The 12,870-nt window shown below is 48.4% G+C and overlaps 1 protein-coding gene across 3 annotated transcripts in view; it reads right to left on the bottom strand.

Moving 5' to 3' along the window:
* Positions 1–12,870, bottom strand: part of EXTL3 (exostosin like glycosyltransferase 3) — a 137,432-nt gene that overhangs the window by 107,592 nt on the left and 16,970 nt on the right. For 2 of the 3 annotated variants that reach the window (XM_042032751.1, XM_042032750.1), the window contains exon 1: positions 8,921–9,152. The exons of the other annotated variant lie outside the window; for it this stretch is intronic. The gene's annotated coding sequence lies outside the window, so the exon portion shown is untranslated. Of the gene's footprint in view, positions 1–8,920; positions 9,153–12,870 lie in introns of those variants that run through there. 3 annotated transcript variants of the gene reach the window in all.

The following is a 12,870-nucleotide window of genomic DNA, read 5'->3' as shown; positions in this document are numbered from 1 at the left end:
ACAACTCAATTTTGCTCTATATCAAGATTGCCAGGAGCTGATCTGGGAGAAAGTCAAGCAAATAAATTTTCTCTCACAGATTCCAAAAGGTCATTGCAAACAATTACTAAAACAGAGTCCGGCAAATAACTTTCCCGCTCCAGTTATTAGCTGGAAAGATTAATAATCCCAGGGATCATGCAGCCGATTAAATAATTGCATGAATTACCAAGAAACCATTAAAACTGCATTTCAAAGAGAATAGACAACTGTTTGTTTCCTCTTCCTCTGCTTTTGCATAACACAGTTCCCAAAACAGGTCTCATCTGCAGCTCAGCTTGGGCCAGGATGAAGACATTCCTTCCCATTGGACAGGAAGTAAGGGAGATTATTAATTTCACTTCTCAAAACAGAAAAGCAGAAGTCATAGCAAGAAGACATCAGAGAAAAAGTCAAGCTATAAAAAGAAGCCCCAAAGTCTGAAAAATTTGTACCCAAGACACATTTTTCCAGTTGTCTCGCTACCAAGAGCCTTCAAAACATGGCATTTTCTTCTCTCAGTGCCACTCCAACCCCACTGAGAGGAACTGCCTGTGTCAGCACAAAGCTCTGCTGCACCCAGCAGCAATGAGGAGCTGAAAAATGAGCATCTGATCCTGGTGACCTTCATAGTCATATACAACAGCCAGCTATTCTTGTCCATTCAGCGTGTTCATTTAGAACGAGTCCCTGCGCTTCATTAAATCACCCTCCTTGGTCCTGAGCACACTCTGGGGCTGCAGGGAAGATAAAAGGGTGCTGGGGCAGCTCCCTGACACAGCATAGTGGCTGTGTCACTGTCCCACTCTCACCTGCCCAAGCTCTGCCATCTCAGCCACTCCTATGACTGCCAGGGGAAGGGCTGAAAAGCTGCTGGGTGGAAAAGAACCTGGGGGAGGTGGCCCACAGGCAGCTGGCCATGAGCCCAGCTGTGCCAGAGGCCAAGGGCCCCTGGGCTGTCCCAGCTCTGGAGTGCCAGCAGGGCCAGGGCAGTGCCCGTTCCCTGTGCTGGCTCTGCTGGGGCACCTCCAGTCCTGGGGACACTTCTGGGACAAGAACATTGAGCGTATCCAGGGAAGGGAACAGAGCTGGGGAAGAGGCTGGAGCACCAGGAGAGGCTGAGGGAGCTGGGAAAGGGGCTCAGCCTGGAGAAAAGGAGGCTCAGGGGGGACCTTGTGGCTCTGCACAACTCCCTGACAGGAGGGGCAGCCAGGGGTGTCGGGCTCTGCTCCCGGGGAACAGGGACAGGACAAGAGGAATGGCCTCAAATTGTGCCAGGGGAGGTTTAGGTTGGATATTAAGAGAAATTTCTTCACTTAAAGGGCTGTTCAGCCCTGGTGCAGCTGCCCAAGGCAGTGCTGGAGTCTCCATCCCTGGAGGGACTGAAAAGCCGTGTGGATGTGGCACTTGGGGACACGGGTCAGTGGTGGCCTTGGCAGTGCTGGGAATGGTTGGACTCTGTGATCTCCAAGCGTTTTTCCAATCTAAACTATTCTCTGATCCCCCTCGAAGGACACTCCAGCATGAAACCTCCCAGGGCACCAGCCCTTGCCTTGTGCTCCCTACCACTAAGGGGACTTCACCTCCTACCAAAAATCCCTCAAGCAGTTTGCTGTTGGATTTTCAAACTAAATCACTTCACTGAGGCATCATATGAAACGCAAGGACTGCAGAGCTGAGAGAGGGAGAGGGACCAAGGCAACCCCTTCTAGCAGCAGGCTGTGAAATCAGTTCAACCATGTCACAAATCTCAAATTCAAAGGTCAATGTCAACAAGTACCAGGCAGTACTTCCCTGCATCACAGACACTCTGCGATACACTGAGACACTATGGAAACATTAACCTGTATTTCCTGAGCAGTTATAAAGCACAGAAGCTGAAGGAGGTGACAAAAAAGCTTGGATATAATCCCCTCTCTCCTCAAAAGGCTCCACATAAACACACAAACAGCCTGAACGTGGAGGTCTCCCGATGCACACATAACAGCTTTTGGTAAACAGGCTAAGAATAGGCAGAGGGGCAGCAAAGTGTCCAAGCAAGACTCCCCTGCACAGGAACGCCAAGCTCACAAGAAGCATTCCCAATACTGCTCCTGCTTTAATCAGTTTTGAGGAGAGGAAATTCGCTTTGGTTCTTTTTATAACACTCGCTCCATTGCATTTGTCAAACAGCTGCCACTTTCTGTCCCAGGGAGAGCTGCTGTAACCCAAGGCTCGCGTGTTGGCACACGCGGCAGAGATCAGAGACGCACATGGAAACAGACGCCAGATCTGTCTGCAGATTCCAGGTCACTTCTTCCAAGGCAATGGAATTATACAGACACAAGTCAGAGCAAAGCCTGGGTCATGCTGGTACAAACTACCCCAGAAGATGCTCCTGGCATTGCCACCTGAGCAATGTCACCCGAAACACAAGCTCAGTGAAACACTCAGTGCATGCAAAAACATCTTCCCCAACATCTCGTTTGATGAGGGAGAAATAATTCTGTAGCTTGGCCTTTCTAATCAAAATTATCATTGTCCCAACAACGTAAAAGTCATTTCCAGAGAAAGAGCAGGTCTGGTCCCTGAGGGGTGGGGGGAGATCAGCTTCTGTACAAAAACCTTGAGATACCTGCCAGCTCCAACTCAATCATTACTCCTAACTAACTACACCCGTGAGATACTCGCAAAAGGCTTGGTGCTATTCATCATTGCCACAAAATAAAAACAGAGTCAGAAGACCCTGGAGGCAAATGCAAGAAACCAACTGCAAGATTTCTTTGTATCTTTTTTTATTACATCTTGATTTTTGTTAAAAATTCTCAGATTAACACCAACAATGACACTTTGCAGATGTTACTGATTTACAGCTTTCCCAGTGAAGAATGGCAGCCTCAAAATTGTTTTAAAGGTAAGAAGTGTAAGAAGTTTGCAACTACAACAGAGCCCAGCAGCAAAAAAACCAAAATGCTTCTGTGTCCATCAAATCTGACCTGCTCTGCTGGAAGGAAATCACGTCAGAATGAACTCCACCTTCTGCTCTTAACAACCACCCTACAAGATCACCACAAGGACAGCTCTCCCCCTTCTCCAGGTCCTTGTTTTTGTTTCGGGATGCACCGTTGAGAACTTTGGAAGGAAAAGCTTAAAAGCTAATTGTCAGATGCCACAGTAATTAGTGGCACCTTTCCAAGACATCCATCTCTGGCTGCTTTTCCGATAGCTGGCTCCTCCTCAATCCCCACATTAAAATGAAGGTACACAAGGTAGGCGGCAGATTCATTTCCAAGCACCAAGGTCTTCCCAGGAGAGATGCCTAAGGAAAGAAATATCTTAGCTAAACAATGCATGGGTTGGTTTTTCTCCTTCCTATTTGCTATGGAAGTGCTATCTTTATTAATTATCTGAGAGCGATGTTAACCTATTCCCTGACACGTATTATTAGGTGTACAATGCATTTCTGGGAGTCAATAGGCTCCTGTATCACATGGCCAGAAAATTACCTCTAAATGAGGAAGACAGGATCATACTGTCCTGACTTCTGCCCACCTGCTGGTCACACATCACAGCTTTGATGTCACTACTGCACTTATATTAAAGATTTCCAACCTATTTTACTTGCAGACCCTCACAAGCTTTCCTGCAGACAGAAAGGCTGTGGTAGGGAATTCAAGACTACTCTGCTTAGACTTTCCAGACCCCTTAGAAAGAGGCTCACAGCATTGCTCTATATATTTAGGCTCTGCTCTCAACTCCGAGGCTCCCCACTTGTTTGGCAGCTTCTTCTTGTCACAAGCTCCAACGCTTCCATGCCAACCTTTTCCAGGCATCATCTGCGTGTCAGCAGTACTCCACAGCATATCCTCTACTCCACACCAACACAATCCAGAACACATCACTTCCCACTAAGTGCCTACACAGAGCAGACCTGCAGCATAATGACTTCCTCGTGCCCGTAATAGAAACGCTAAAAGACGTGTACGAATCCCAGCCCGATGTGCTCCCGCGTTACATACGATGCGGAGGCACCGGACCACGGGTGGAAAAGATAAAGAAGCCTTTCCCACGTTCAGTGACGTGCTCAATTCTATTAAATCTGGGCCCAGAAGGTGGGATACATATGGGGTGGGGAAAAGAAAATGGAGATGTGTTGATGGGACAGCGTAATGGAGGATGTTGGATGGTTTTAATTGTATTGCTTTTACAAGCAGAGAAGCCAATTTCCACATTTAGTGTCCAAACTTGAATCCATCACGTCTTTGACCGGATTTACAAACCTGTCAAGGAGTGATCCTTGAGGAAGGCAACACATGCTCAGAGCACTGCATTTCCTGCTCTGTGGCACTGTGGCCTTTAAACAAATAGAACTCACTTCCAGATGAATCCATTGATGCCCAATATTCCAGCACAGATTTGAGATGACTTTGTTACACTGAAGGGTAGCACTGAATGGGAAGAAAGCTCATGCAGAGGCAGATATTGGAATCCACACTTCAGGCAACACTGGTACCAAAACACAACAGGAAGAAAAACAAACCTCAGGCTGTCACTGTCCCTAAGACTACAGTTAGATGAGAAGATACCTGGAAGTATTTTGAACCATTAAAGAAAGCATTTTATGAGACAAGACAGGTAAAAGACCAAGCACCTGGGCACTGGGCAAAGTAGGGGAATAAACGCGTTACTCGTGCACTGGGAAATGTTATTTACATTTTCTATTAGAAGAAGCTTGAAAGTGTTTCTTGGAGACCTTGGGTTAAGCCCATGTTCTGATACCACTCTCAGGCAGGCGTTCGCATTAGAAAAGTGGCACATTTTCTTAATGCTCCAAAATTCATGGGGAAAGGGGAGGGCAGAGGATAGCAGAGAAAACACAAATGCAGGCAACAAGATTCCAACCACTTAAGAAACTGAGAGCAAGAGCAGAAATCCTGAGATTCATTAAAAATATGTGCTTTAAAATACTCTTTATGTCCATTAGTGGCTACAGATTAACAGCTGGTTTGGAGGTTTAGGGTTCTGTCCCACCCAAAAAAAACCATAAAGGATTGATTTGATTGATTTATAAGTCTCAATTTTCTGTATTTCACTTGATTTTACCCGTGAGGGACAGGTCACTTTGTGGTGTTATTGGTTATATCAACATAGTCCTGAGAAACCATTATCCATTTACCACCAATTAGCAGGGACAGATCATCAAATCCCAGAATAGTCTGGGCTGGAAAGGACCTTAAAGCTCATCCAATTCCAACCCCCTGCCATGGTCAGGGACACCTTCCACTAGCCCAGGTTGCTCCAAGCCCTGTCTAACCTGGCCTTGGACATTTCCAGGCACGGAGCAGCCACAGCTTCTGGGTAACCTGTGCCAGCGCCTCCCCACCCTCAGAGGGAAGAATTCCCTCCTAAAATCTAACCTAAACGTACCCTCTTTCATCCAAGATGGATTAGTCAGACCTCTAAACTGCTCTTGCCGGTAACAGGCATCAATTAACAAACAGCAATGACTTCACAGAAACGGGATTTCAATTTGCACTTCAAAACTGGCCCTGCAAGTGCTGTAATAACATCAATTTACCTGGTGGGCCAGCGCTCCAGGCTTCCTACGCCCAGGCAGCCCGGGGATCGATGAGCTGCAAGCCACGGAGCTGCACATGCTTCTGTCTTTATCCTTCCTAAACAAACCCCAAAACCTCAAACTGGCTTTGCACCTCTTCTCAGGCAGCATCCACCACCACGATTTGCATGTGACGAACAGCCGGCTGCGCTGCAGGAGCCAAACTCAACCACGACAAGCCCCAGTAAACAGCACTTTCAATGTTCTCCGAGAAGAAAACTCTGCTTTTGAGGATATGTCTAAATTGCAGCCCCACAACTGCAGCTCATTCCCGTGCTAGCTTTAGCCCAGCAAGCACAGCCTGTGTCAGCACGGGTTGTAGGAGACAACTGGCGGTCCCAGCTGCGTCCCCCAAATCCCATGGGAATGCTTCCCCCACTGCCAAGCCACACAGCAGCAGAGATACTTTTTTGTCTTTTCAATACACAGTGGCGTATCTAAACACGCCTACAAGTTACACTTGCCTTTTTCACATGAAAACAAACAAAAAACCCCAGTATTTTGCTTGTTGGGTGGTTAAGACATAGGAATCCTGCTCTGGGTTTCGATCGTTAGGAGTAACACCAAATATTCCACCCCGAGTTAAAATCCAGGTGTTAGGAGCTGCTTCAAAACGTTCACAGTCTGCTCCTTCTCAAAAAATAAAGGTATTCAGCACAGATCACAGAAAAAATCTCTGGTGATGAGACAGAAGCTAATGACCACAAGGTCCCTTCCCGTTCACTGTTTCTGTGGGGTTTCCAAAGCAGAAAAATTGTCTCTGGACCAGGAACCAATTCACAAAGGGCTGCCGTGATCTTGGCATCAAACAGGTAACATCTGTGGTTAGCTGCAATTCCCAGCCTGGTGAAAACATTACCGTGGGCAGCAGGAGGAATGCCCTGGGAAAACAGGCAAGGCAACCGGGAGAGGCAACAGGAGTCAAAGAGCAAAGAGGAAAAAATCAGGCAACAGAGACTGGAAGGAAAAAACAAAAAATACAAAATATATACGGCCAGAGGGAGAGGGACAAACGCTAAAAACTTAAGCTGAAGATGTCATGGCATTTCAAGAATTAATAGTCATGGGAAGCAAGCTCAGGAAGGGCTCTGGCTCCCCATAAATAAACAAAACTTGGGAATGCGTCAACAAGATCCAACTCATCAACTAAACAGTCCCAGAGATCCACAAATATTCACGGGAAGATGATGATGATGATGATCTTTCCCAGCCCATCTGAACAGTACACAAACAACCCTCCAATTTTGCCGTGTATCATTGAGACACAGCCTAAGTGAAGGCAATTCAACAATCATGTTTTACTTGTTCCCTGCATTTGCTGCTTTTGCTCTGACTTGACAACTGCCAAAATCCATCATCACGTGTAAACAAACATGAGAGCTAAGAGACCCCACTTGAAAAATCAGAGAATTCCAGAAAACTGCTTTGGACTTCCCTTCTGCAACACGACATCAAGAAGTTCAAGAACTGTCTGTACCACAGCTGAGCTGCCGGAAAAATTTGCTCATTCAAGGCAGTCAGTTACCCCTGCTCCAGAATCCCTGAACACTGAGCTGAACCCATGCAAACTCCCATTTCTGAACGAGAAATGGAAAAGCAGAGGCATCCTAAAGTCCTGAGTGGGTACAGATAACAACTGGGCTCTCAGATGGTACATGAAGTTAAGGGATTTGTGAGGGGAAGGCGAAGCTCTCTCCCCATCATCACATAATCAGACTATGGTTCATTTCTGATGCTATTTCTGCATAGAAACGAATTTAAGATTACTCAGTACTTGATAAAACCTGACAACCCACGTTCCAAGATGTTACTATCTTGGATATCATAGATTTCTCCATGAGAACAGAAATATCTAAGATAATCACCTGCATGTGACACTCCTCTCAGGAAACAAAGTTACTTAATCTTCTTCACACACATGTGAGACTTGCAGCACAAGAAACCCAGGCACTTTAAAGGCAAGTTATCGTATCATGATATAAACACACGATCTGTCAGACTCACGCAAAAGCAACAAGAGGTCAGAAACTGGTCAATGTTTGGATTTTAACACACACACAGCAACAGAACAGCGTATTTAAAGTGCTTCTCAGCATCTCTGTGAATCCTTAATACCACTTGAACCATTTCCAGGCCCTTCAGGCTCCAGATTGTTTGGGTTTGGACCAGGGTAACAGGGCATTAGCCTGTTGGCAGTAAGTTATTATTGCCACACTGGTAAAATTTTTGGTAAAGACCCCGATGTTTTTTGAGCAAGAAGAGACCTCATGTGGGGAAAACAGCTGGGAAAAGAGAATAACACAAACCTCAACTTTAGCAAATAACTCACAGGAGTGCAATACCAGCCACGCTAAGTAGCCCAGAGCAAGGGCAGCCTCATCCTTGCTGTCCTCACCACCTCACAAGGCAGAACCCCATCAAGAACCCCAGGGACCACGACTCAGGCACTGCCTCGGAGTGGGAGAAATGGGGTTTCACTGGCCAGGGGGGCCGTGACAGCCCCCAAAACACTGGGGATCCACAGGCGGGACAAGGAGGTCTCAGGATCCTTGCTGGATGCAGGAGCAAGGACAGGCAGGAAGGCTGGAGCCTGTCAGCAGTACCTGGGCACCACCTGCCATCACAGCTTTCCCACCATGAGGGTCCCCAGCCTTGTGGGGACCCCTCCACAGTGTCCCTCACTCTGTGAGACCCCCACAACGCCCCTCATGCTGTGAGGGACTCTCTCGCAGCCCCCCAGCCCTGAGGGACTCCCCCCTTGCAGTGTGACATCCCCACAAGGTCTCTCACGCTGTGAGGTGAGGGACCCCCTTCACAGCCTCACCAGCCCTGAAGGAACCCCAGTCCCTGAGGGACCCCCCTCACAGACCCCCCAGCTCTCAGGAACCTCTCCCCACCGTGAGCCGAGCCCTGAGGGAGCCCCGCTCGCAGCTCTCCCCCAGCCCTGAGGGATCCCCCTCAGATCCTCCCCAGCCCCGAGGGATCCCTTTCACCGCCCCCCCAGCCTTCAGGGAACCCCGCTCACAGCTCCCCCAGCCCCAGGGACCCCTCTCGCAGCCTCCTCAGCCTTGAGGGACCCTCGCTCACAGCTCCCCCGGCTCTTGGGGACCCCGCGCCCCTCTCCTGCCCCTCAGGGACGCCCCAGCCGAGCCCCCCCCACGCCGCCGCTCCAGGGGGTTTCCCCCGGACTGTACCATTCCTGCCTTACCCGGCCCCACGGGCTGCCGCGGGGGGGGTTCCGGGGGGATGTTACCGCTCTCCCACCTTCCTCCCCCTCTCCCCGTGCGTGGTACGGTCCGCTCCTACCTCTCGGCGCCCTCACTTCGCCCTCCCGGCGGAGCCGCGAGTGGCTGGGGGGGGAGCCATAGCCGCTGCCTCGTCTTCCCGCTCCGTCCGCCCTCCCCTGCTCCCCCCCCCCCCCACGGGCCGGACACAGTTGGTTTATTCCGAGAAGCCGGCCGGTCTTCTCCCCTTAAACCGCTGGGTCTCGCACGTCTTCGGCCATTTCCGACCGAACCGGCGGAAGTTACCGAAGTGGTGGCGGAACCTAACGATGGGGGGCGGAGATAGCCGAAATGGGGGCGGAGATAGGCGAAGCGGAGGCGGAGATACCCGAAGGGTTGAGGGCGGGGAGCAGAGAGACTCGCCTCCGGAACCTGCCGGGAACAGCCGAAGGTCCCTCAGCTCGGCTCCCGCCACTGCGCACGCGCGCCGCGCCCGGGCGCTTTTTCCCGCCTAAAAGGCAGGCGCGCGCCCCTCTGTACCTCACACCCTCCGCACCCCTCATGGAGGGGCCGCCATGTTGTCAGTGCCCGATGCTTCCTCGAAGGGGCAGCCCCAGGCCGGCCCTGTGGGCACACAGCTCGATGTATCCCCCTAAAATCCTGTCAGAGTGTCCTTATGGAGCTCAGTCAGTCCATGCAGTGCTATGTATCCTCCAAGAACCCCATGAGGATGCCGCCATGGAGCTCTGTCATGCCACAGCCCTATAGTTATGTGGATGCAATGGTTGCCACTGACCCTGTGAGAGCCGTCCAGGTGCCTCCTGGCAAAAGGGGTTAGGAAAACAACTGTATTGTGGGAAAATGATCAGCAGATACTAAAATACCACTATGGTTTGGAGTTTGTTACAAAATAACATCCAGATCCAAGCCGGAGGGTTGGCGTGAACAGCATCAGTGGTTAAATGTTGTTAAGTCAGAGGAGCTATGTAGAAATCAGTGACAAGTACCAAACATAGAATGCAACAGATGGTAACTGAAGCAAAAGAGGGGAAAAAAAGCAATGAAGAAATAAATGTGGGGGGGAAAGGCAAGTAACAGTGCCAGCATCTTCTCACAACAAAACCACGTCACACACGTCCAGTCCCCTGTTTATGCATTCTAATTTTATATATTAGGAGCTCCATGAAAGGCATTCATATTTATAGCAATCAAATTCCACCCCAAAACACACAATCTGACAACTTTGGGGGAATTAGAGAGTTTTTCACAGGAAGAAATGGGGGTTTGTCTCCAGGAGTAAAAGAGGGTGGTGTGTTTCTGGCCACAAAGCTCCAAGAATCTCAGCTTTAATAAATCATGAGCACTTCAAAATGGCGAAAAACCACTTTTCCATCGCTCTGCACTTTTTAGCAGTCATTTACACATGTGTAAAGAATGCAAGGAGAAACTAACTTTTATTCTGAGATGAAAAACCAGCGAGGGTTGAGGCGGGGGCACAGGTCCGCCCTTTGATAAGCAACACAAAATCCAATCTCGCCGCAGGGAACATGCTGTACAGAAGGGCAGGAATAGGCACTGCAGGTTCAAAGGCTCAGAGAAACAATACTTTTTATATTTTATCAGGACAAAAATTTTAAAAAGACTATGACTATCACACAGTAGAAAGACTAAATTAACATTCGAATCATTGAACACACCCACGTTGTCCTACCACACACATCTGTTCCCACTGTGCCACGGCTTGGGGTTTTGCATTCCACTCTGATCTACCTGGAGCTCTGCATGAGGAAACAGGGAGACAATCAGTCCCTTCAGGTCCTCACTGAGGAAGAGACACCAGTGGAGAATGTGCACTTCAGGACTCAACTCAAGCAACAATTCTTCTCCCAGCTACCAGAAGAAAACAAGCTGCCAGGATCAGCAGCCAGTCTGACAAGTCTCCCTTTCAGGAAGTGTTATCAAGGCTATTACAGATTATATTGACAGAGACACCTTCAGATTTAATCCCCTTCTCTGTGTGTTTCCCCTTCTTACTCTTAACAGGAATTGGTATTAAAGAGGAGTTTTCAGCTTCCCTTCTAGCAAGTGAAAAATGCACTACTCTGCTGCCTTCTGTTTATCCCAAAAGAAAAATTGCTGTATTCAAATACCCTCAATTTCCAAACTTTCCTGCCATCCGGGCTTTTATTTTCTCATACACATTTAAAATTTCCACATCACAAATGGATCCTAAAGGACAGAGTCTATAACCTGTGATTAATAATAGTTTAAACAAGAAAATAAGTTGCAGATAAAGTTGCCCAACACTTTTCTGGCAAGGAGAAGCCTTTTACTCTTATCAGCTTCCAAACCTGTTTTCCCAAAGGAACAGACTCAATTCACAGTGCCAGTCCTGTTAGAGACTCGGAAGCTCCATGGTGACCTTGACCTGAAGCTGACAGGGTGGAGGACTGAAAACACTAATCCTGCTGTACGGAAACGTGCAGATGTAAAGCAAAGCCACCTAAAAAGCAGCCGCAGTTTAGATCTTGGCCTTCCGTTCAACCTTTAGGAAGAAACTCTTCCCTGTGAGGGTGGTGAGGCCCTGGAATAGAATTCCCTGAGAAGCTGTGGCTGCCCCATGCCTGGAAGTGTCCAAGGCCAGGTTGGACAGGGCTTGGAGCCCTGGGATAGTGGAAGGTGACTCTGCCCATGGCAGGGTGTGGCACTGGATGAGCTTTAAGGTCCCTTCCAACCCAAACCAGTGTGGGATTCTGCTCACAGAATCATTTCTTTAGACACCTCTGTATTATTTCAGGCTGGGAACCTCCCTTATATTTATTACCTTTGAACTTACCTACACTTGGCAGCTGCAGCTGAACGCAGTCAGTGCCATCACACCTTTGTGTCCTTTCCACGTAAATAGTCCCCACTTTCCCTCTTTTCCTTACCTGCACTACATTCCCTCCTCCTAATCTCCCTTCCTCCTAAACATGTATTGCATCCTGGTGTCTCCAACCTGCTCTAAATTACATTGAGTCATTGCAAGCAGGTATTAAGGAGTTTCAGAGCCAGCTAATGCACATTTCTGTGGCACGCTTCCATGGCCTGAAATAAACCTCAGAAAAACACGGAACAACAATGGCAGGGAGGACCCTGGGCTTCCATCTTTTCCCCGCTGCAATCCTTCTGGTACATCTTTTTTAATCTCTTTGTCCTCCCTTCCACAGGAGACAGTACCAAGGTTGGACCATCCACGGATTTTACAAGTTTCGTGGAATGTTTTCAGACCGCACTCTTAACCTCAGACACTTCTATTGGATTTCATAGGATTCAGCCACTTTTTAGCCCCAGGGTGCTGTAGGTGCTAAATAGATTATCTACATCTCTCAGCCACTATGGAACAACTACACAGCAAAGCTCAGTTTTTAATCCTGCTGAGACTCCGACTGCTTTTGGCCATCAGGTATCCCATGGCTTCACGAGAGGAAATGTTAATCTGGAACGCTGGCCAAACTCCAGCTTAGGTAATTATATTCTGACAATTTACATTTTCCCTGCAGTTTTTTAATGGATATGGAAATTTTTTTTCTTCCCTTACTTTATGACATAAAAGCAGTGGCCTGGTCGTGCTCCTGCTGTTAGAGCAGCTGCCAGGCTTCACAGCTTAAGTAGCTGCATTTCAGGGGTAAGTGAAGGCATCTCAGTACAGTTAAATAAAACCCTTTGAAGACCCCATGGGCACAAGGAGTATTGTAACAATACACCCCACTGCTGGCCATAAAGCATGGAAAGGGCTGGAACGTGAAATTAATCACCCAGGGGCAATATCTGGCCTAGGAAAGGAAAAGGAAGGGACACAGAGACATAAAGGCTTTTTCCTCCCAAATCCTAATTCTGCTTTGGACCCGGTGCAGCCCCAGCTGGGATCCAAAGAGCAAACACAATGAACTGTCAGCATCCTGCACAGAGGAACCAGTTCCTGGTGGCAAAAGAAAATAAGCTTATAAAAGTAGTGGAAGCTTTTGGAAAGATGCTGGAGGACACTGCCTG

The sequence above is a fragment of the Corvus kubaryi genome, unplaced genomic scaffold (assembly GCF_017639235.1).
Source record: "Corvus kubaryi isolate FWS band 111438036 unplaced genomic scaffold, C.kubaryi_AGA036_p1.0 37354, whole genome shotgun sequence".
NCBI lineage: Eukaryota > Metazoa > Chordata > Aves > Passeriformes > Corvidae > Corvus > Corvus kubaryi.
This window is presented reverse-complemented; position numbering and strand designations above follow the sequence as displayed.